At 46.0% G+C, this 21,215-nt stretch overlaps 1 protein-coding gene across 1 annotated transcript in view; it reads right to left on the minus strand.

Moving 5' to 3' along the window:
* Window positions 1–4,923: 4,923 nt before the first annotated feature.
* Window positions 4,924–21,215, minus strand: part of SOBP (sine oculis binding protein homolog) — a 159,764-nt gene continuing 143,472 nt past the window's right edge. The window contains exon 7 of the mRNA XM_065889004.1: window positions 4,924–6,254. The gene's annotated coding sequence lies outside the window, so the exon portion shown is untranslated. The remainder of the gene's footprint in view (window positions 6,255–21,215) is intronic.

Genomic DNA, 21,215 nt, shown 5'->3' on the forward strand with positions numbered 1-21,215 from the left:
CTTCCAGGGCTCATGCTCCAGTCACACTCGAAGATGAGATGACACGTGTGAAAGTGTCAGATTGGGCGTCCCTCGAGGTACTCGATTAAATGCTCTTCCATTCATGCGTTCAGGCATCCATGCACCCACAAGAGGGAAGCGGAAACGTGAGCGTGCTGGTGAGGGAAGGGCTAGGTATCCGAATGCCCGGATGTGGGAGCACGCTCTGCCCTTACTGAGCCTCTGTGTGCTCGGCTTCCTCATCTATAAAATGGCATTTAGTACGCCTTGGGTAAATGTCGTTAAGACTAGCATTCCCTCTCGGAGGGGTTCACGTCTGCTGGTTTGGCCCAGCCCTGCAGGTGAGGAATGGGTGAGGAAAGAGAACGTGATTTGTTCCCAGAGATCTGGAAGCAGGCTGGAATGACATCATCAGGCACGTGTCCCATTGGCCGATTCAAATTCATACTGAGTTGTGACCTGAGTTGACACTGGTATTTCTGCTGCTGTGGTGCCATCAAAGAGCATCGCATATGGGGACTGAGGGTCCAAATCTTGGCTCTCTGACTTATTAGCTGAGTGACCTGAGCAGATCGCTTAATCTTCCCGGACTGTACCTTCCTCATCCAGAAATGAGGATCGCACGGCCTGTATAGCATGTGGTTTAATAAGAATTGCCTGAGACTGTCTGTGTGACTGCCCGGTGTGGTGTCTGGCATGTGGGGACTTTCAACATTTCTGTCCATTCATTCGGTCAGCTAGTTGACCCTGGATCCAGTGGCCCAGCCCCAGAGTGACTGTGAGGCTTGGCTGTAGCCCCCTGCCCTCTGGGCCGAGGGACGGAGTCTGGTGTGGCCCTGGCAGCCCCCCTGCTGCTCTTCTTTGACACCCCTTCACCCATCCAAACAAGTGCCACAGGAGAAAGCCCAGCTTACAGCTCCCCAAATCAGAACAAGGGGAAATGGAAAACAGCCCCTGGCCCACATGCCTCCTTTCTTCCTGCCCCAGGAATCTAACACAGGACCGGCCTGCCTCTCTCTCCACTCCTCTGAGCTGTTGACACAGGCTCCCTTCCCATCTCCCTCAAACTTTCCCTACGGAATCATTGACTGTTCCTTTTCCGGTGATGTGCAAAACCAGGCTTCAAGAGAAGTAGATTATTTTTTCCTTTCCAAACACAATATAAAGGTCAAAGGTGTCTCCAACTCATGGTTTAGGCACCAAGTAAATGACCCGAACCCTCCCTGAACCGCCAGGCGTCCTGGGCCCTGGTGAGGTCATGCTTAGCATGACCAACGGGGAGGGTGGCCACTGGAGCCCACTGCTGGCTTCTGATTCTATTTGTGGACAGAAGCCCCCTTCATCGTCATGCCTCAGTTTTTTCTGACTGTGAAGTGGGGATGTGGTAATACCAGCACCTCCTTCACAGGGCTGCTGTGAGAATTAAGTAAGCAGATGTGTGCAAAGCTGGGGCTGTGCACAGAGGAAGCAGCTAATTCATTGTGAACCAGCTGAGGCCCCTCCTCTCATGAGAAGAGCTCCATACACTGGTGGCAACTGTTCATTCCATCCATGGTTGAGAAGATAGAATAAGAGGTCCTTTCTGGGTGCTGAAGACTAACTTTCCATCTCTATGTGTGTCTGGGGGTCAAGGAATGATCTAATCTCCAAGGCTCCTCAGGGTAAAAGGTGTAACCCTCTGTGGCCTGGAGTCACCGCACAGCACAGAAGCCCCAGGGCAGTGCTGCGTCTTCTCCCTTTGTATTACTCCTTGTTTTCAAAAGCAGTCTGAAGATATGCTGAACCAGGGGCTGCTGCTGGCACCTCCTCCCTTGAGCACCAGAAACAAAATGAAACTCTGAACACAGCCTTCCTGTGTCTGCCACACGACAGCTCTGGCTTCTGGGGTTCCCTGTCCTCTTCTCCCATCAGGCTGGTAGGAGAAAAGTACCTCAACTCAGCCAGCATTTTCTGTTCCAAGAGTGGAGAACAGCTCTTCAAAGATGCAAAATTAGGAAGACCACAGTGCCCGCCTTCGAGGGGCCCGGATGATGTGGGAAGGACCCTGTGAGAAGTGGTCTCGGTCCATTTAACCAAGAGCTGTGGGAGACAAGGAGGGGAGGGCGTAGGTGTGAGTCTCGAGTGTCTTCGTCCCCGGGCCCCAGCCCTGACATTTGGCTGTGCCTTGTGGGCAGAACCGGCCGGCACCTATAGGCCTGCTTGCAGCTCGAGTTGCCCTTCCAGTGTCAAGGGAACACCTGCAAAAAGAGGGTGGCTTTGCAAAGCTGTGCATCCAGGCTCCATATGTGCATTCATATAAACTCTGGAAACCTACAGAGAGATCCTGTTGAGACCAAGAAGTGGTCCTTCTTTTCCACAGCCCCATCTTCCAGTTACATGCAAGCCACCGGGGTGGGGGCTGCGAGCTGTGTTCGTTTCCGGTCTCCCCTCAGCATCACACGTGGGGCCTTGTGTTCAGTGGGGCTTTGATAACCAACAGGGAATTCATTGCCTAATTTCTCAGAAAGTAGAGTGGCCTCAGCACATCCACACACCCAGTAAGACGTGGAGGGCAGTAACCATGAACACTCAACTCTCTGGCTTAGTTTAAAATGAGGGCCACTTTAGAACAAAGCTGAATCACTGCCAGAAACTTGCAGAACTGAATTACTGCCACAAAATGACAATTCATGAAAATGTCAACAGTTTTTCTGCAGATTGGACGTGCAGCCTGGGCTCTGGCACCAACCCCCCTGGGTTTGAATCCTATTCTGCAACTCACTGGCTGCGTGATCTCGGGCTATTACTAAACTCACTGGCTTTCCGTTCTTCACATGCAATAAAGGGGAGATATTAGGACCTTCCGTGAGTAAGTGAGGCTAATGTACACGTCCTCAGCACGTGCTCGTAATTATTGACATTATTATTTCTACTTCTCTCTATACAGTTTTGATAGCCCAAGAGGATTCTGTATTTCAGGGAACACTGAGATTAAGAGAAGGAAGAGAAAGAGGAAAAGGTGTGCTGTCTGATGAGATGCCACGGAATCTTTTCTTGTTGGAACAAAGGGACCTTTTGTTTCCTGAAGGGTCAACATGTTTGCTGGACAATCTTGGACTACAGACAAAAGCAAAATCAATACCCTGGGCGATTGCGTCTATGGCCAAGTCCAGCTGAATAACGCTATCAGAGACTTTGCACCAGACAACCCCAGCTGGGTGCCCGCCCCTGCGTGGCCTCGGCTGGGGCTGAGGAGTTCCCATGGAGTCATAACCATAACCCCACACCAGGAGCCTCCGAGATCACTCAGGCTCCACGAGAGAAAGAAACCGGGTCACCAGAATCCACTCCTAGAATGGTTATATAGAGAAGATTGCTGATGGTGCCTGTTTTTTTAATATATATAAATTTATTTATTTAGGTTTTTTCTGGCTGCGTTGGGTCTTCGTTGTGGTGCGCAGGCTTCTCGTTGCGGTGGCTTCTCTTGTTTTAGAGCACGGGCTCTAGGCACGCGGGCTTCAGTAGTTGTGGCACGCGGGCTCAGTAGTTGTGGCACACGGGCTTAGTTGCTCTGTTGCATGTGGGATGGTCCCAGACCAGGGCTCGAACCTGTGTCCTCTAAATTGGCAGGCAGATTCTTAACCACTGTGCCACCAGGGAAGTCCCAGTGCCTAACTTTTTAATGAACATTTGTTTTCTGACAAGTTAAACCAACTCAGTGTGGACTCTGGACAGGTCAATTCACTTTTCTAGGCTTCAGTTTTTTTCACATGTAGAACAAGACGATTAGGCTAGATCTTCATTGATTAGAACTAGGTATCAATGTACTTTACATCTTAGAAACTTTCTGATGTTAATTCAGGTACCAAAGCAAAACCAGATTGACCCCTCTCGTTCACAGGAGCACTGCCGACCTACAGTGAGATGATGTACTAACGGGACCAGAGTCCACTGGGGAGGTTTGCTTCTGCTGCGTGGTGCTTCCTGAGCCTTCGACCAGAGCCCTTGGAGCTGAAAAACATCAGGACTTGGAGAGCACTTGGGAAGGGACACCCCAGTCTACAGGCCCCAAAGCCCACTCCACACGCACTGTGTGTTGTCAACAATGGACACGGTGGGGAAGCAGACCCTTGAACAGGCCAGGTGGGCTCTTGTTTGCAGAGATGCAGGTTGGGAAGGGCCAGCATCACCCTGATATTTCAACATCTTTTAAAACTTACTAGCTTTATTTAAAAAAAAATTTCCCTGGGGGAAAGAAATGAACACCTTCTGTAACAAGGAAAATAACAACAATAGCCATAATAATGAGAAAAGCAAAATAAGCACATGTAAGTGCATTTTTCTTTCTTAGAGATTTATTTTTGTTTGATGAATCGGACACTGGTCAGGGAGAGAGGAAAATGCTGGGGGCCCCGCAGGGAAAGGGGCACCCAGAGGTGGGGCTTCTGCATCCTGCGTGGACAAGTTTGGTGTTAGGGTCGGTTGGTTGGTTTAATCGGCTGCTGGAAGTTTTCCTTTTGTTCACTTTTATAAATCTCTCCCCAGACTTGCGAGCTTCCCCTCCCTCCCGCCCCCTTCCCTTGCTCCCCAATTTCATTTTTAAAAAGCGAGCGAGCTCGCCAGGTGTGTCCCCAAGCTCTCACAGCTCTAATAAATAAGGAGCACCTGTAAAACAGTAGCTTGACTTGTTAAGTGACTCTGTACAAAGGAGGATATAGAAATACAGTATGTACACCGCATCCACGGCCCTGTGGTGCTTCAAGGCCAGCGTGACTCTGTCTTGGCCTCGCCTGCCCACCGCACCCAACCGCCCCGCTGCTGCTGGCTCAGCGGCCTGTGGGCGGGGGCACCTGGACCCCTCCAGAGGGAACAATTGCTTTATTGGAGTTAGTAAACAGATACACTGAATCACAAGGTGATTTGATTTTTTTTTTTTTTTTTTTAGTTTTCTTCTTTTTTTTTTTTTTTCTTCTTTTTTCTTTTTTTTTTTTTTTTTTCTGTACTCATCAGAATGGGATACTCCACGACTGTCTCACCAACTCAGTGCCAGTACACATGCTCTAGAGGACTTCTGGACTCGCAGCTACAACTGTACAAGTGCACACAAGAAAATCTACCCTGTTATCCTCCACCCACTGATTGAGGATAGAATTGCACATTTCTCTTAACCATGACAGGAGAAAGCAAACAGTGAAACAGAATCATGGGTGAGCTTTCTCACTTTCCCTCCTGTTTTCATTGGTTTGTCCATACCATTCTAATTATCATGAAAGGGCTCTGCGTATAGAGAGATTGCTTCACTGACTTCCTGGATCACCGAAAGCCATCAGGGTTGAAATTTCATCCAAGTCTTTCGTGACGCCCAGCAAATATTCCCCCTCGGATTATTTTACACCTTGAGGGCATTTTGGTCTTCAGTTCAACACTCTTGCTCTGTTCCCAAATGGGGCGCTATTTAAGGGAATTTAAGGAGAAAGCTGAGAAGAATAAACATTTACCGAGTTCTCTTGGCATTCAGTCTCTGAAAAACCACAGTATAAACTATTCATGCCGCTTCTTACATCTGTCAGATCGAAAATTAAAAGCCATAAAAGTGTAACACTGAAAATATGGCATTAAAAAGGATAAAGGTGGCCTTTGTAAAAATAACAAGAAAAGTATATTAGCCAATAAAATATTTTAACTCTTCATTTAAAAGTGCATCCTAGGCAGGACAGAGATGAATCTGAAGCATTGGGACTCCAGTATGATCCCTCTCCGCCGTCAAAACGTGAACAGTATAGGTCCAAAACCGTACAATGCAAATCACAATTCTTCGTGTAGCAGCAAAACCACAGCAGTTTTTAAAAAGATTAAAAAACGATTTTTGTCTTCAAATCTGTATCATCTCCCAGCCTCACCCTATGAGCCTTGAAGATGAGGCAGGGAGAATACCTACATTGGTCCTTGTGGCTTGTTGGTGTTTTGTCGTTTTGTTTTTGTTTTTTCTTTTAAACCAGGGGCAAAATCCCTAAGTTCCTCTGGGGAGAAGCAGAGATGGTGGCAGCAGGAAGGCTGGGCCCGCTTGGTGGGTCCAAGACGTGCTGGCTTCTCTGGGCTAGAGGCCACCGAGGGAGGGCTGCTTCCTCTGAGATGCTTAATGACAGGAAGCGGCTTTATTTGCTTGAGTTTTAGCCAGAGGGGGTGGTGAGCTGACCAGCTGGTGTCACTGGATGGCGAGACATGGTTTGCTCTGTGCCCTCTCTCCATGCAAGGTACCCTGTGAGTGAGCGTTCCTAGAAAATGAGGAAAAGGGGTTTGTTAGAATCCACTAGACCAAACTACCCCCCATCCCCCAGGCTGGGGAGAACCCGGGCATGAGTCAGAGCAGCACACTCTCCAGCTGTCAGGTCAGACTTACAACAAGGCCCCAGCACTGGGGTGGCGCAGCCTGATTTCCACACGACTTCCATTCACGGTTCTGCGCAGGATCAGCCCTGCCAGCTTTGTGTGAGGAAATGAAACTCGAGTCGCTTTTTGGAATACCATAATGAGCATGGAGCACCACGCCCTCACCCAAAGACTGCAGCAGCATCCTTTGCAACCCAGCAACATTCACTCTCCACGTTACTGCACGCTTAACTGGCAGGAGGTCTTTGGAGTTGCCCAAGGGCATCCCAAAGCCAGGCAAGGTCATCGGGGGACCCTGGTGTTGCAGACCTCAAGCCTGTACCCCGTGTAACAGCCCTAGTGTCTGCTGCAAAGGAGGAAGGCCATGAGATGGACTTTTTAGCACGTGAAAAATTCCTGGGGCACAGAGACCACTCTTCAGAGGTTTCCTACAGGGGCGGCTGAGCTGGAAGAAGTGCCCCTCTCTGTGGGTCTTACCTGACAAAGGTGAGCCACTCACATCGCTTCACATCCAGACCAAGCATAGGACTGGGATCCCAGGGCAGAAGGTCTGAATAGGACTGTTGGGCTCTGCCTCTCTTATCCTTACTGGCTTATTTCATTTGCTACCAGTCCCTTGGCTTGAAACTTCCTAAGGACACTCCATCACCCCCAGGAAGCAGCCATTCAGAAGTTGTCCAACTACACTGTGAAGTCCCTGAGGTCTGGGGCTGTGTCTGTTTTGCTCAAATCCCTGCACCCGGGGACAAATGTATTCAGCTCGACACACATCAAATGAATGAGAATCAAACAGCTCTTGTCCCCCATGTCCCAAAACGGTGCTTTTTTTTTTTTTTCCTGCCAATAAATGGGGATGTCAGATATGTGAATGGGAAAATTTGGCTGACGTGAGGCGGTGGGAGAGGACTTGTAAACATCTTTACAACTGTTGAGATTATTCCTAGACCAGTGAACAAATAATTTCAGGTGATAGAATGTAGAACTTGAAGGGACCCCAGAGATAATATACACAGTTTCCCACATTTTATAGACGAAGAAACGGAGGCCACAAAGAGAACTGGAGTGTTCAGAGTGTCTGTAGTGTGAATTTAGCACAAGCGTGAGGAGGTCAAAATGCCCATTGGGAGGACTAGGTCCAAGCTTGTGCTTTGAACCCTGCTATCCAAATACTGGTGTAATGGTTACCATAATAATGATCGGCCAAAAACAAGGTTTGAAAATCTGAATGTGCATGACAGGAAATGCCTGAGTTCCCCAAATCACATTAAATCACCAGATCTGTGTGCATTTAATATGTATATTAAATAACCAAAGTGAAAACGCAAAACACCACAAATATGCAATGGGAGTGGAATTACAAGGTCATGGAAACCTTTTCATTTGGCATGGTCAGATTTGGAAATGTGGGTATTTCTCTCAGAATAAAGAGCTCACTTTAATTTCTTTCTTTTCTTCCTCTTCTTTCTTTCTCTCTTTCTCTCCTTCCTTCCTCTTTCTTTTTACCTTCCTTCCTTCCTTCCTTCATTCCTTCCTCCCTCCCTCCCTTCCTTTCCTTCTTTCTTTCTAAGACATAATGGTGAGAAGAGGTACGGAAACAAAAACACCAAGAGCCACCAACAAATAAGAAGTCACAAAGGATTGGGAAGAGGCCTTGGAAATGGACCCAAATGGATCCTAAGACGTACTGTAGCTGCTTCTGGGCAGGATTTATTTTTGTTTAGGAAGCACAGCCTGGAACTTGCTTTGGAGGGAGAGAAACCATCCCTACCTCTGGGCTTGGGACTAAGAGTGACCAAATCTTGTAGTCAGAGAGGAGCTCTGAATCCTTCTTTAAAAAAGGAAAAGGAAAAAAAAACGGTGTTTAATGGTTTCTTCCAGTGACTGAGAAACACCACCATTTTGAATTACTCACTCAAGAACACTGCAACTGCTTTTTCAAGGGTGTAAATTGTTTCTTTAATGTAATCGTGAACCCCCCAAAGAGGACTATTTCTCAAATAAGTTTCCTTACATTGAAATCGCCTTTGGACAAAGGCCACATGGACAGCATCAGCCTACTTAGAGAAAATCTCAAGGCTTTCATAAGGGACTAGGAAAACGGGATTATAATGAGAGCCATTCTGGAACCTTAACTACAGCGTTTGCCATCCCAAACACTCTAATAATCATTATTATTCTCTGGTGTCTATTATTGTCTGGTAAATAATATGTGTTTTCCCCCAAAGTTCTACCGGGTGCAGCTGCACCGCGCTCTATTGTTTGCAGCCCCACCCCTGCTGCTTGGAAAGCCTCCTCACGCCAAGCTTATTTCAAGAGAGTGGCAAAGGGAGGATTTGCGCTGCTTGCTTCCCTCTCACCGCGCACTTGCCGTGTCTGGGACACCCACCCAGGCCGGATGGTGGCAGTGCAAGTCCCTCTCGGCAGATAACATTTGAGGAGGGGGTAAACTGAAGGCCCCCTCCCCTGTCCTCCTGACTCTGGCTGGTTCAGGGCAGCCCCCATGTTGGCGACACAGGAATCAATGAAAATGAAGAAGCAAGCTTGGGCATCACTTTCTTGAGAGTTATTTGTTTGCAAGGTGTGAAACTCAAAAGTGGGGAGGAAGTGACCTTGGAGTTTTAGAAAGTGATCATGGCAGGAAGTTCCAGAGCCCAAGTCCGTTCCGACTCAGCCCCTGCTAAGCAGAGGTGTCTTAGAGAACAGTCGGTCCTCTCTGTCTAAATTTCTTGATCTGAGTAAAGGGGAAATTTCTACAATATGTGAGACAGAGACACAGGTTACAGCATGAACCCTATGTAGCCGCGTGACCTTGGACCTATTTCTTAACCTCCCCAAGGCTGGATTCTTCCTCTGTGAAATGAAGGCATGGGTGAGATTTTCTATTACATCTTCCATCTCTCACATTCTGGGACTGTAGGATCTTTGGACCAAAGCCATCATCAGGTACGGTGGTACACAGTTATCCGTGTATAAGAAAGACTATTCGTTTCTCTATCCTGAAGTCCCAAGTTTCAGAAAGGGTCTCCTTGTTTCTATTAATCACATACACACACTCTCACCTCTGGCAGAGATTTCTGGAGTGTCCCTTAATGCAGGGGGTTCTGGGGAAGTGGTTCTACTTGTGCCTCACATTTGGGTTTTCCTCTGAATTGGGGTTTGTCTGAAGGCAGGACAACCCAGGGCCCTGCCGTGCAGAACATCTCTCACACACACACACACACGCACACACACACACGCACACACGCACACGCACACGCACACGCACACGCGCACACGCACACACACACACACACACGCACGCACACGCACACACGCACGCACACGCGCACACACACGCACACGCGCACACACACGCACACACACGCACACACACACACACGCACACCCCATCCCGTGGACCACGTTGCACCGTGTATGAAGACCAGCTCCACAGTGCGTGGTCTCCAGCAGGCATGTACGGTCGGCGTCTGCAGAACTCCAGGCCCAGCTGCCCCTTCTGGCCAGAAGAATAAAGTCTCTCCCTCATGGACTCAGCTGCACGCCAAGCGCCCTGAACAAGCCTCTGACCACCGGCAATTTCCCTTTCCATCAGGAAAGCATTGCTAAGAATGTGACTGAGTTACTTCTCCCTTATCGCATAAGCATTGTCAGAGTGTCACAGAGAACAAAAATAGGCCTGAGTACTAATAACTTCTTTCAGTGTTGATACTGTCAACATACCATCATCCTCACCTTTTCTTCTCTGACCTTTACAGCCTAAGATGTATGCGGGTTGCATTTAAAAGGAAATTTTATAATTTCCAGGCAACCACTCCCAAAAGTAAATGTGTGTCCAAAGAAAATGTCTGTCTTATTCTACATCCCATCATAGTCCCTCCATGGCACAAGATTCCACCTCCACCAGGCAGCCTGCCTTCATTAATCTAATCTGTTTTCTGAACTTTTATTCTTCTTTGCTTCCTCAAATACCTCTGTCATTAGCATAATCAAAATCCAGTAGGTCTGTCCTGTCTTACCTGTCTAGAAGGCAAGCTCTCCAGGTCCATCATATTTATTCCCCAGAGTCCAAAATCCTGTGGCATCAACCCTATGATGTACAAGAGATGCCCGCTGCCAGGCCGGCTTGCCTTTGTCCAGTTACCCCAGCCCTGCCCGTGGTGCCACTCGGGCACATCGGTCCCTCACTTATCACGGTTAAATACAGCTATTACGTGCTGGCTTCGGCCACGCTGTTTATCTGGCACAATAATGAGTCCCTGAGGACTGGATTGCTCTCAGGTAGCCACAGCTATTCTGGGACGCTCACAAGGGTAGAACCCCGTGGTCAATGAACAGAGCCGCCTGCACCAGCTGATAAGGCTGGGTGTGATGCCAGACAGTGGTCTCTGCATCAAGCCCATCCCGGAAAGGGCTACGGCTTGGTGAGGTTTTGCCAAAAAATGGCTCCCTCTCTCCTCCACCGACCATCGCTTCATGAAGAGTTCTGAAACGGCTTTTACCAAGTTGGAAACCGTTTTCATTTACGAAGTGGATGGTATCTCTTTTCTTATAGCTTGCTAATTGATGAAAGTAATTTAAAAACATCGCTTCTCTGGCATGATTGCTATGGGAAATAACCCATGGTGAGGAGAGGGGAGTAGGGCCAAGGGTGAGCTCCAGCACCACTGAGCTGCCCACGCACGGCCTGGCTCTGATAAGCTAAGGCTCAAATTATTTAAAAGAAAGAAAATTAAACCAAACGCGAGGCCTTGCTTTTCTTTTTTTATAATTTTCCCCTTTAGCAATATCTCTTATTTTACTCTTTAATCAATAAAAATCCCAACCATACAAGACCCCCTACTGAGATAACTCCATCTTTAATTTTTTTTTCACAAATTTAAATTTCGGTTTTCTTTGCTTAGCTCGTTCTAGGAGTTAAATGGGCAGAGAGACCTGTTTATTCATATGAGCGGCCAGTGCTATCTTGCTGACCTCTACAAGATCTTGGGGGACAAAGAACCCTGAGCCACAGAACCCCCTCTTGTGCACTTGCAAAAGCCTTTATCTTCACCCTGGACAATGGATCTCTTTAGCCACCTCAAATCTTTTTTTAAAACCTGGGAGTTTAAGCTAAACAAATTACCCTGTCTCTGGTCCTTTTCTAAAAGCAGGCAGGGATTCATGACTAACTGCACACATTTTTACAAATGCACTGGAACAAGTGGCTGCATGCACTCGTGAAAGAGAAAAATAAAATGAAGAATTACATGATATAGCTAATGTTTTACAAGAAATTTTGAATAAGAGCCTCAAGCCCTATGCCGCCTGGATTTCAAGACCAAGGACTTCCTATTATGGTTTGGGAAAGCTGCAGTGTTTTCAAAGAAAGTTACATTTACTGAGCACTTAATGTCAAATACTGCGCTAGGCACTTTTATATATTTATTTCACTTAAAAACAAATATATTTTATATACTTATTTCATTGACACAACAATGCTATGAAGTATTTATTACTGTCTCCATTTTACAGATGAGGAAACTTTCCCATGAAGGTTAAGGAACTTATTTGCTCAAGGTCACCAGCTAGAAAGGGGCCAAGCTGGATTGAAGTCCAGCTCCTACGACCTCAAAGTCCATGCTCTCCTCGGAGTGCTATCCCCTAGCCCAGGTTTCACCTCTCCCCTTCCTCACCCTGCCAAGCAGGGGTCACAATGTCAAAGTTGGCAGGGGCCTTAGAGACAAAACTCCGAGAAACTATTTGCTAAGAAATAATAATTGCATTTTCATTCAAGTCCTATCCAATACACAAACTAGCTGATGCCGGTTCGTGTGCCTTCCAAAAATTCTTCCTTGGACACAAAAGTAGATGTTTATTGTACTAAGATTGAGTCTGTTATTTATTTATATAATCTGAACACAGGCAGTCTAAGTTAAAAAAAAAAAAAAAGGAAAGAAAGAAAAGAAAAGAAAAAAAAGAACCTAGAGAAAAGAGCAGCTTTACATGGCAAGTAGCTATTGTCTATGGATCAACAGACCTTAAGATTTTAGGCTAGGTCTGGAAAAGAGGTCTGACATTTTATTTACTCTTTACAACCAGCCTTTTAGCAGAAAGAGAGAGGGAGAAAGAGAGAGAGAGAAGGGCTTCATTTCACGGAAACTTCATGTAAAAAATAAGAGCAAGCATACTGATTCCCTGCTACCCCCCTCTAACAGCCAAGGAGATGGAGAGTATGCTTAATAATTGCTTTTCTGCAACACTTCCACCCCAGATGTTCAGGTACAACCTATTTCCTCTCTGAAATCAGCTGCCCGGTGTGAGGCAGTGATGCCGTGGGTAGCAAAAGTATGACTCTGGTCCTTGGCACAGGGCGTGTAACTCAAGCAGCTCTGGTCGTATCCCGTGTCCCACTGAGGGGAAAGGCAGATGAGGACTCAGGTTCTAATCCTGGCTGCGCCACTCTGTGACCTTGAGCGTTTACTCTGTTTGTCCCAGTCCCTACTTATAAAAGTGGAACCAGACATCTTAGGAGAATTTCTGGAATCATTTCCCTAACCTCCGAGGTTGACAGCATCGAAATGTTTCATTACCTCCCGTTACACGTTGAGGGAAGACGTTCTGGGCTGCAGGGGCTATGATTACAATTCTTATAATGAGCACCTAGTATATATATGCCAGGTGGGCATTTTACTTCTGTTATTTACACTGGAGCCTGATAACGCTATGAAGTATGGGTTATTATCTTCATTTTTTTGTATATAAGACATGCTCGGTGGTTTTGCAGGAAGATTCTGGAGCCAGGCTGCCAGTCAGATCCCAGCACTGCCATTTACTGGCCAGTGACTCTGGGTAGGATATTCAACCACTCTGTGCCTCAGTTTCTTCATCTATAAAATGGGTTTAATAATGGCACCCCAGAGGGTTGTTGTGGGCGTGTAACATCTGGAACACTGCTTACATATAGAAAGTGCTTGATAAACATTAGCCGTTACAATTATTAAATGAGAAAAGGTAGGCATAAAGAGGTTATAAAACTGGTCCAAACTCACAACTGATTTTCAGATCCAAGCAGACCTCACTCCAGCCCTGGACTCCTCTCCCAGGCACTGTAGCCTAATAGGACAGTAACTCCATTTCCTGGGCACCTTTACCTATGTTTTCTTATCTGCTCCTCCCAGCAGTGTTATGACCTTGAGACTGAGGCTTGGGGAGGTAAAGTCGCTTCCTCCTTCGCTTACTAATTGGCTCTGCTGGGATTTGAACCCAGGCTGGCCCAACCCCAAAGCAGAAGTCTGTATCTACTAAGCCACACCGCTGCCTTTCTTCACTACCAGGAGCCCACTGTCACCACATGTGGAAGCTTCAGAAGATGTACGACCTGGGAAGTTAAAAAAGATAAAGGACATTTCCAAAAGTTGCCACACCCCTTTAAACGTGCCTGCCAGCCGTGGGAGGATCTGATTCAGCTTCTGTGAAGATCTCTGAAGGTGTCTGAGGTTGAGCAAAGCCACGCAAGCCTTGTGGCTGCTCTTCATTCCAGGGACCGAGCTTTGGGCATCACTAGGGCCACCGTCCAGGCTCCACGTCCATCCTCAGGGAAGTCCTCTGCTAGGAGAGCCGCTGCCTGCCTTGTGCACCCATTGGGCGACCGACGGCCTGCGCCACGCCCTGCCCCACTGGCCTAAGGCTCAGAGCAGCTGGGCAGTCAGAAGGGTGGAGCCCCTATTTCCACGGCAACCTGGGGCCCGGCCAGCATCCCCCTTGACCGAACTTTGGAATGTTGTGAGGTTTCCTTCCACTGTGTGCTATGAAACCTCTTAGGTCTGCTCTGGGCACAAAGAAAAGAGCTCATCCTCCCCTTGCATTGCCACAATGGCTTTACATGCGTAAAACATAGATGTGGCAGCTCTTGCGGCTCACACTGCAGCGATAACATCCCGCAGTGTTTAGAATCCACTGCTGGTAACGAGCCTGTCATCAGAATTCAATGATCAGCTCAGCGATGCTAGTCTTTCTCTTGCTTCCTTTTCAGTGCACAAACAGCTGCTGAAGTAATTTTCCTCAAACACAGATTTCCTCCTGTCACTCCTCTGCTCGAGGTCGTGGTGACACTGCCTAACGTACAGAGTACAAGTGCCACAACCTCTGGCTCCACTGCCCACCTGCTCTCCTCCAGCCTCCACCCCCCTCCGTCTGCAGCCAAGCCCTTCACTCCAGCCGAGCGAAGGGCAAGGTCACCCCTCACGCGACTTCCTCTTCTCCGCACCTGCGGCTCTTGCCATCCTACTGCCCCTTTTATTCCTCCACTCCTGACTGCAAGTTCAAGGCCCTCCCCAGTTTTAGAACCTAACTCCAAACTCACCTGCTGTATGGAACCCTAACCTGGTAACTCCATTAACTAGACCTCTCCTGACACTCTTCTCGTTCATTCACTCAATAAATACTCATGTGCCCATCCTGCCAGCCCCGAGCTAGGTAATCAGTTACAACAATGTGTGAACTGCCCCCGTTCACACCAAAGCCCTCACCAAAGCCCCCTGTCTACAGTGTCATATCTGTTTGCAGGTCCTGCATAATGCTTGTAATAGTGGCCTTGGTTATTTCTTGCCTCACTCAGGTTATTAGCTCCTCAAAACAAGTCTAATAAGACTCCTGCCACTGCCTCTCCCACTTTTTTTTTTCTTTTCCCTCACTCCCTCCCTCCCTCCCTCCTTCCTTCCTTTCTTTCTTCCTTCCATCTCTTAATAACAGTGTCCCTGCATGGAGTCAGTATTCAATACAGTTAGTTGAAAATGGATATGTTTTCCCCTCTAGGGAAATAAATGAAGACTGTCTTTGAACCATAAATGAGTGAAAGGGGACTGCCTCCCTCTGTTCGGATATGATTAAGAGTTTATTAACTTTCATGGGTCGTAATATATTAAGTAAGTATAAATTAACCATTCTAAATATAAGGTTTTTTTTTAAAAGTTACTATCCCTGGGCATCTCACACACACACACACACAGCTGAGACACAGAACAAGTTGATCGGAGGATCAGACAGTGGGAAGTGCTATCAAAATCAGAACCCTGAACGAGTGACCACTCGGCTTCATTTGCAAGGTCATAAGGTTTTTCCACAAAAAATTTTTCATAGTTTTTCAACTAGTATTTGGGATTCAAGTTGTTCAGACCTTGGTGGATATGAAAATGGACCTTCAGTCCCATGTTTACGATGTCACCGTATTAAATGAGAGGAATGGAGGGACCTGGATATATTTTTGGTTTGGCAAATTGTAAAACTATTTTTTTTTCAAACATTTGGGGTTTGGCTAAAACCAAAACTTATTTTGCCAAGCACTTTGGCCTTAATTTTTAAACCCATGTGTATTTTAAAAGAAATTCAATCTATATGTTTCTGACTCATTTACACTTAACTCATGAAAATGCTGTTTGGTAAGAGCTATTAGATGTCCAAGCAAGTTTATGAGCCCTTTTAAGCCTTCTTTTCCCCGTTCTTGCCAGAAAGTTGTATTTTGCCAGCCATAAAGAGTGTGAGCCCCAGAGGCCTGTGGTCAGTTTGAAATTTATAACCTCTGAAGCTTAAGTGGATTCTGACTTGGAAAAAGGTTTTTTTCGCTCTCCTCTTTTTCATATTAAGTGCTCAAACAGGCTACTTATGATAAAGATGGGATCCTATGTCTCAGTTTCCAAGATGGCTGAGGGTGAATAGTGAAGAATTCAATCTAACCACCAATAAACTGCCTCTAAGATATTTTGGAGGAACAACATGACACTTTAAGTTCCTCCGGACACAGATCCAACACTCTAGTGGAAAGTTTTACTAATTACTCTTAGGATAAGAAAAAGAGGTAGGAATCAACATGATTCAAGTTGAACATTTTACCTTTGGGGGACTTGGTAATTCTTTAAAAAATCACAGACAACCCATCCTGTTTATGACTTTTTATACATTTAAAAAATAAGCTGAATCTACTAAAAACAACATTTGAATTAAAACCAGAAAAGCAGGAAGAACGTGCATGCATGCTGCAGTGACTTCACCCTGTATCTACTGGATGCTCAGATGATGCTCAGATACCACTCAATTATAGTATTCTAGTGGGAGAAAGCTTTTGGATAAAGTACTTAAAAATGGCTTATAAATATTTAAAGTATAAGCATCTAACAAATCGTAATGACAAAGTTTTACATTTAACCACATGTGCTCCAAATATCTTGAAATTACTCTAAATATGGGTTTAAAATATCAAAAGGGCTTGTTGATGGGACGCAGAACTTTGCAAAGAAACTTAAACCTGATCATTCTTGCTCTCACAACACCCAATAGGCACAATTTTTAAAGTGTGCGTGTATAGATTTCCTTAGAAAAAGATAATGCTACGGTCTGAATTTCCAAAACAAGAGTTGAAGGACGAAATATAGGGTTTCCCCTTCTCTCACCAAATGCAACTTAGCCACTTTGCTTCTAGATAATTTGTTATTGTAGGTTGGCTCAAATTTAAGACAGTAACATCTTAGAAACAGTTGGAGAACGAAGCCAGCTGCAAGGAGGATATCATTACAAATTGAGACACATGTTATATGGGAATACCATTCATTTTCAATACCAAAAACATGTCTGGGGAAATAAGCCATGCAAATGAGGGAGAGATATGCTTTTTAATTGCATTTTTTGGACATTAGGTCAATGTTTCATATCCAACGGGTCCATAATGTATGTTTCTCCCTTCTGTTCTTCTGTCGCATTCTTACTTCCCTTTTTACCCAAAACAAAACACAGCTTGCTATCGAAGAAAGACAACAAAGCAGAGGTTCAAAGGGGGAACTGATGAGACAGCCAGCGTTGCAGCCAACTGTCTGGATGGAATGAGGCCGGGGAGTGCCGGACAGCTTTGATGGACCCAGTCCTGACCCCACGCTCACGTGGAAAGGCAGTTCTGCTCTCGTGTTCCCTTCTCTCTATTCAGACTTGTGTGTTTGGTAAAATTGCACAAGCATGTTGTTGCTTATGGCCACAGCTCAGTCCTAGGAGCTCAGAGTTAAGGGATATCAGGAGCTACTTGAATGGTGTCCAATTTAAGAATGTTTAGTACACTCAGGAGCTTTTTTTTTTTTTTTTTGGCGGTACGCGCGCCTCTCACTGTTGTGGCCTCTCCCGTTGCGGGGCTCAGGCTCCGGACGCACAGGCTCAGCGGCCATGGCTCACGGGCCCAGCCGCTCCGCGGCATGTGGGATCCTCCCGGACCAGGGCACGAACCCGCGTCCCCTGCATCGGCAGGCGGACTCTCAACCACTGCGCCACCAGGGAAGCCCCACTCAGGAGCTTTCTAAAGCACAAAAGATGCTTTAAAAGTTTTGTTCTCATTGTTCTTTGCTTTTGCTCTGGTCATTTTCACTAGAATCTTTTAAATGACCCCCTTGAAATAATTTGTGTGTGTGCATTTCCCCTCCTTGCTGATGGCTGCACATTCTCAAACCTGACCCCACCCTACTCTTTTCTCAAGCAGAATGCTGTGGAAATCCGTAAATCTAGAGAAGAGCTCTCCGTGGTTAGTATTGCAAGCTGGCATCTGAGATGGCATTTACTCCTTTTCCTTGAGAATGGGACCCTGTTAGATGATGCCAGTGCTAAGTTGTTTATCTTTTAAACTAATTTCTTTGTTTCTCTGAAATGAATTCCTTTTATGTTTTTGAGGCATTTGTAAAAAAAAAAAAAAAGTTTACACATGCAGAATGCATTGCCTTAACATGCATCCATGTATATTTAAACCAGCAACTGAAGGATACAAAATAATTCTGGGTGGGATAGGGTGAAGGAAAACAGAATGGCCACCCTCCGTCCCTTTGACACAATCTCTTCAACAAGAGAGTCTGGAAAAGGCAGCGTGTTGGTGGTGGATGGTGTTCTACTACATGAGGTAAGTGTTCCAGGCTGCAGTGCATTTTGGTCCTCAAACACCTCTGCCCCTCTGTGATGCTTGTCTGCATGAAGGTAGGTGTAAATGATTGAACCAGGATGCCCAGGAGGTCGCTCGAGCCAGCAAGGGAGTGATTCATTGGAAACCAGACAGGGAGCTTATTTCTAGTGCCCTTCTGGGCAATGCCTTGTTAGTAGCTGGTTGAATGCTTTCACCTTTCCAAGCACACCCTCTCCAGGTGAAGAAGCACGCTAGGGAGCTAGGGGGCTTGGTAGCGCTCCAAGACACGGCCATGCCAATGCCCTGGTGTTTACTGATCTGTCCACTTCTCCGACTCAAGCCATTCTCCTCCCTTGGCCTCAACAGCAGGGTAGAAGGTTTTCCACTGAAGGACAGCAACTGCCTATACAGCACAAACTTTGAAAGTCCAAGTGCTGGGGAAGTGTCTAGCTTGTTTCTTTCCTTGCTTCCCCTTTCTTCTTTCCCATAGGCACTCACAAGTTATAGTAACTGGAAGAAAAGTCTATCACCCTTTGCATTTTGTCACTAAGGCAATCTTATTGAGGCAAGGGTCCTTCTGCTCAGGTATTGCTTGGTGATAATATAAAATAATCTTTCAGAGATGTAAGGCATACTTTTCCTGTAGCCAAAATCTATGGACTGCTCCTCCCAAGAAAACACCTCTGCGCACAAGTACATAAAACTTTCCACAAAATTCCAGAGGGAACAGCCGAAGGCTATGCATGGACAAGTCTATGGAGACCAGCTCCGGGGAGCTGACACACAGATCGGGAGGTCTGCAGATCAGGGCCAGGACTCGCGCTGCACTGCCTGACCCTGAGGATCGTCGCTAAAGCTCACGCACTAAGCACTTCTCTTCCCTCACCCTAGCCCCAGCCCTGCTGAAGATGGAAGGCTATGGCTACATCTGAAATAACTAAACACCCGGTCACATATGTCATTTCCTATCCCATCATAATCTGATTGAAATAATATCTAAAGCCAGGTGCCTGCACATTAAAACCCTCCTTCAACCCCCTTTTCCTAAAGGTTAAAAGAGACCTGGCAACACTGAACGAGATGTGTCTAAGGCCAACCTGGACACTGTTCATCCAGAAAATTCTCCTCTATGAGTCTCAAATGATCACAGCAAGCACTCTCTCAGGTCCTCACCACTCACACGTGCGCATGACGCAGACCTGGCCATTCCTCACTGCTGGCTCTTTGAATAACCTATACCTAGAGCTGGGCAGCCATCTGCATCCTGACAGACGGGCAGAACTTGAACATCAGGGATTACGTCACCAATGAACGTTTCCAGTAACCAAGTATTAGAACATTAAAAATCTCAAGTCTGGCAGAGGATCTGAGCACACCCTACTTGTACTGATGTCCTCCTCTCAGTCACAGTTTTTCCTCTTTTCCTTGCTTTCGTAGTCGGCACCCACAATCACATTTCAACTGCATGGACTTGACTTTGCAGGCAGCCAATCCTCTCAAACTTCTCAGCTGGAGAAACCAAACTGGCAAAAATTACCTGCCACCTCCACCCTTGCGGCTTTCCTAATGAGGCGAGTCCCCTGCCCCCTTCTTGAAATAGTCCTTTCTGGGATTGTGGCTCCGTGGCCAGACTAATAATTAAACTCTAAACTCCAAAAAGTCAAAACTACAGCCCCCCTTCTTCAGCTCTCCCAGAGAAAACAAAAAGTGGAAGGAACTCTTGCTGCTGAGGCTAGGGAAGCATCTCAGAATGGGGGCCGGGGACAAGACTCTTGGATTTTCTTTCTGGTTTTAAAAACACATAAGAAATTTGGGAGTCACAAAGGTGGGAAGTTCTTGGTCTTGCCGCTCCTTGGGAATGGAAAAAGTGAGGGTGAAAGGGTTACTCATGGTACACATTTTTTCCATTGATTATTTTACTTAAAGAGAAGATGTCATTTCCCTGGAAAATCAAGGAGGGGGGGGTATTTTCTTTTGAATATCTTCAAACATTTGCAAATGGTTACTCTGAACTCCCCAATGTACCATAAACAAGTGTAAACTGTAGAAATTCAGAAAATGTACAAATACAAACAGCTATCCCCCAAGCTCAAAGGCAAAGACAAAGAAAGGGGTATTCCATTTATAAATGGAATTCTTTGTGGAAAGAACAGTTTGGGAAATGTTTTTACATTGTTTCCCTTATTATTTGGGGGGATTTTTTTTTCAGCTTACAGAAGCATCTTAAAAGTTGAAGATAAAAGGAAGTTTCCAACCTTTTAAAATAGTCGACTAAACTTAATTGGTTCTGCATCTAGGAAAATATCTGCTCATTTAAATCACTTGTAATCATATCAACAAACCAGAATGCATAAAGTCAGGTAACTGGGAACAGAATAACTTCAAAATGGAAAAAAAAAAAAAAAAAAACCCTGTGATTTGCCAAGAACTAGCAAAAATGATGACTTCTTTGAAGGTAACTGTAGCTGCCTGGATTACTGATTTCAAGACACAGTCTGCTTTGAATCTATTTTAAATGATTTTTAAAAATAGTAATACAGTATGAAAATGGTGGGCATAGTGAAAATGAAGAACCCAGACGAAAGTTACTGACAATGAGTCACCAACAAGCACAAGGAGAAATCACTCACCTGCGCCTCATCCACCACAACTCAGCCCAGGTTTGGTTTTGTTTTTTTAGTGCTTTCCCCTTTGGCTTTAACTTGTCACCAAACAGTGTTCACTGTCAGGGCACAAAAGCCATGCAGTTCTTTACTTAACAGATGCATTTCCAGTTTCCGTAACCATATGCATAGGCTGGGTTTCTGAAGGCATAGAAGAAAAACAGCACCACGTGTGCACAGAAAATCAGGAAGGGTCAGAGAATGTGAGTGAATTACGGCAGGTTGAGACTGTGCTGTGAGCTGACACGGAACTACAGAGGGCAAGAGGCAATGCGATTTAG

This window comes from Phocoena phocoena, chromosome 12 (assembly GCF_963924675.1).
Source record: "Phocoena phocoena chromosome 12, mPhoPho1.1, whole genome shotgun sequence".
In the NCBI taxonomy this organism is placed as follows: domain Eukaryota; kingdom Metazoa; phylum Chordata; class Mammalia; order Artiodactyla; family Phocoenidae; genus Phocoena; species Phocoena phocoena.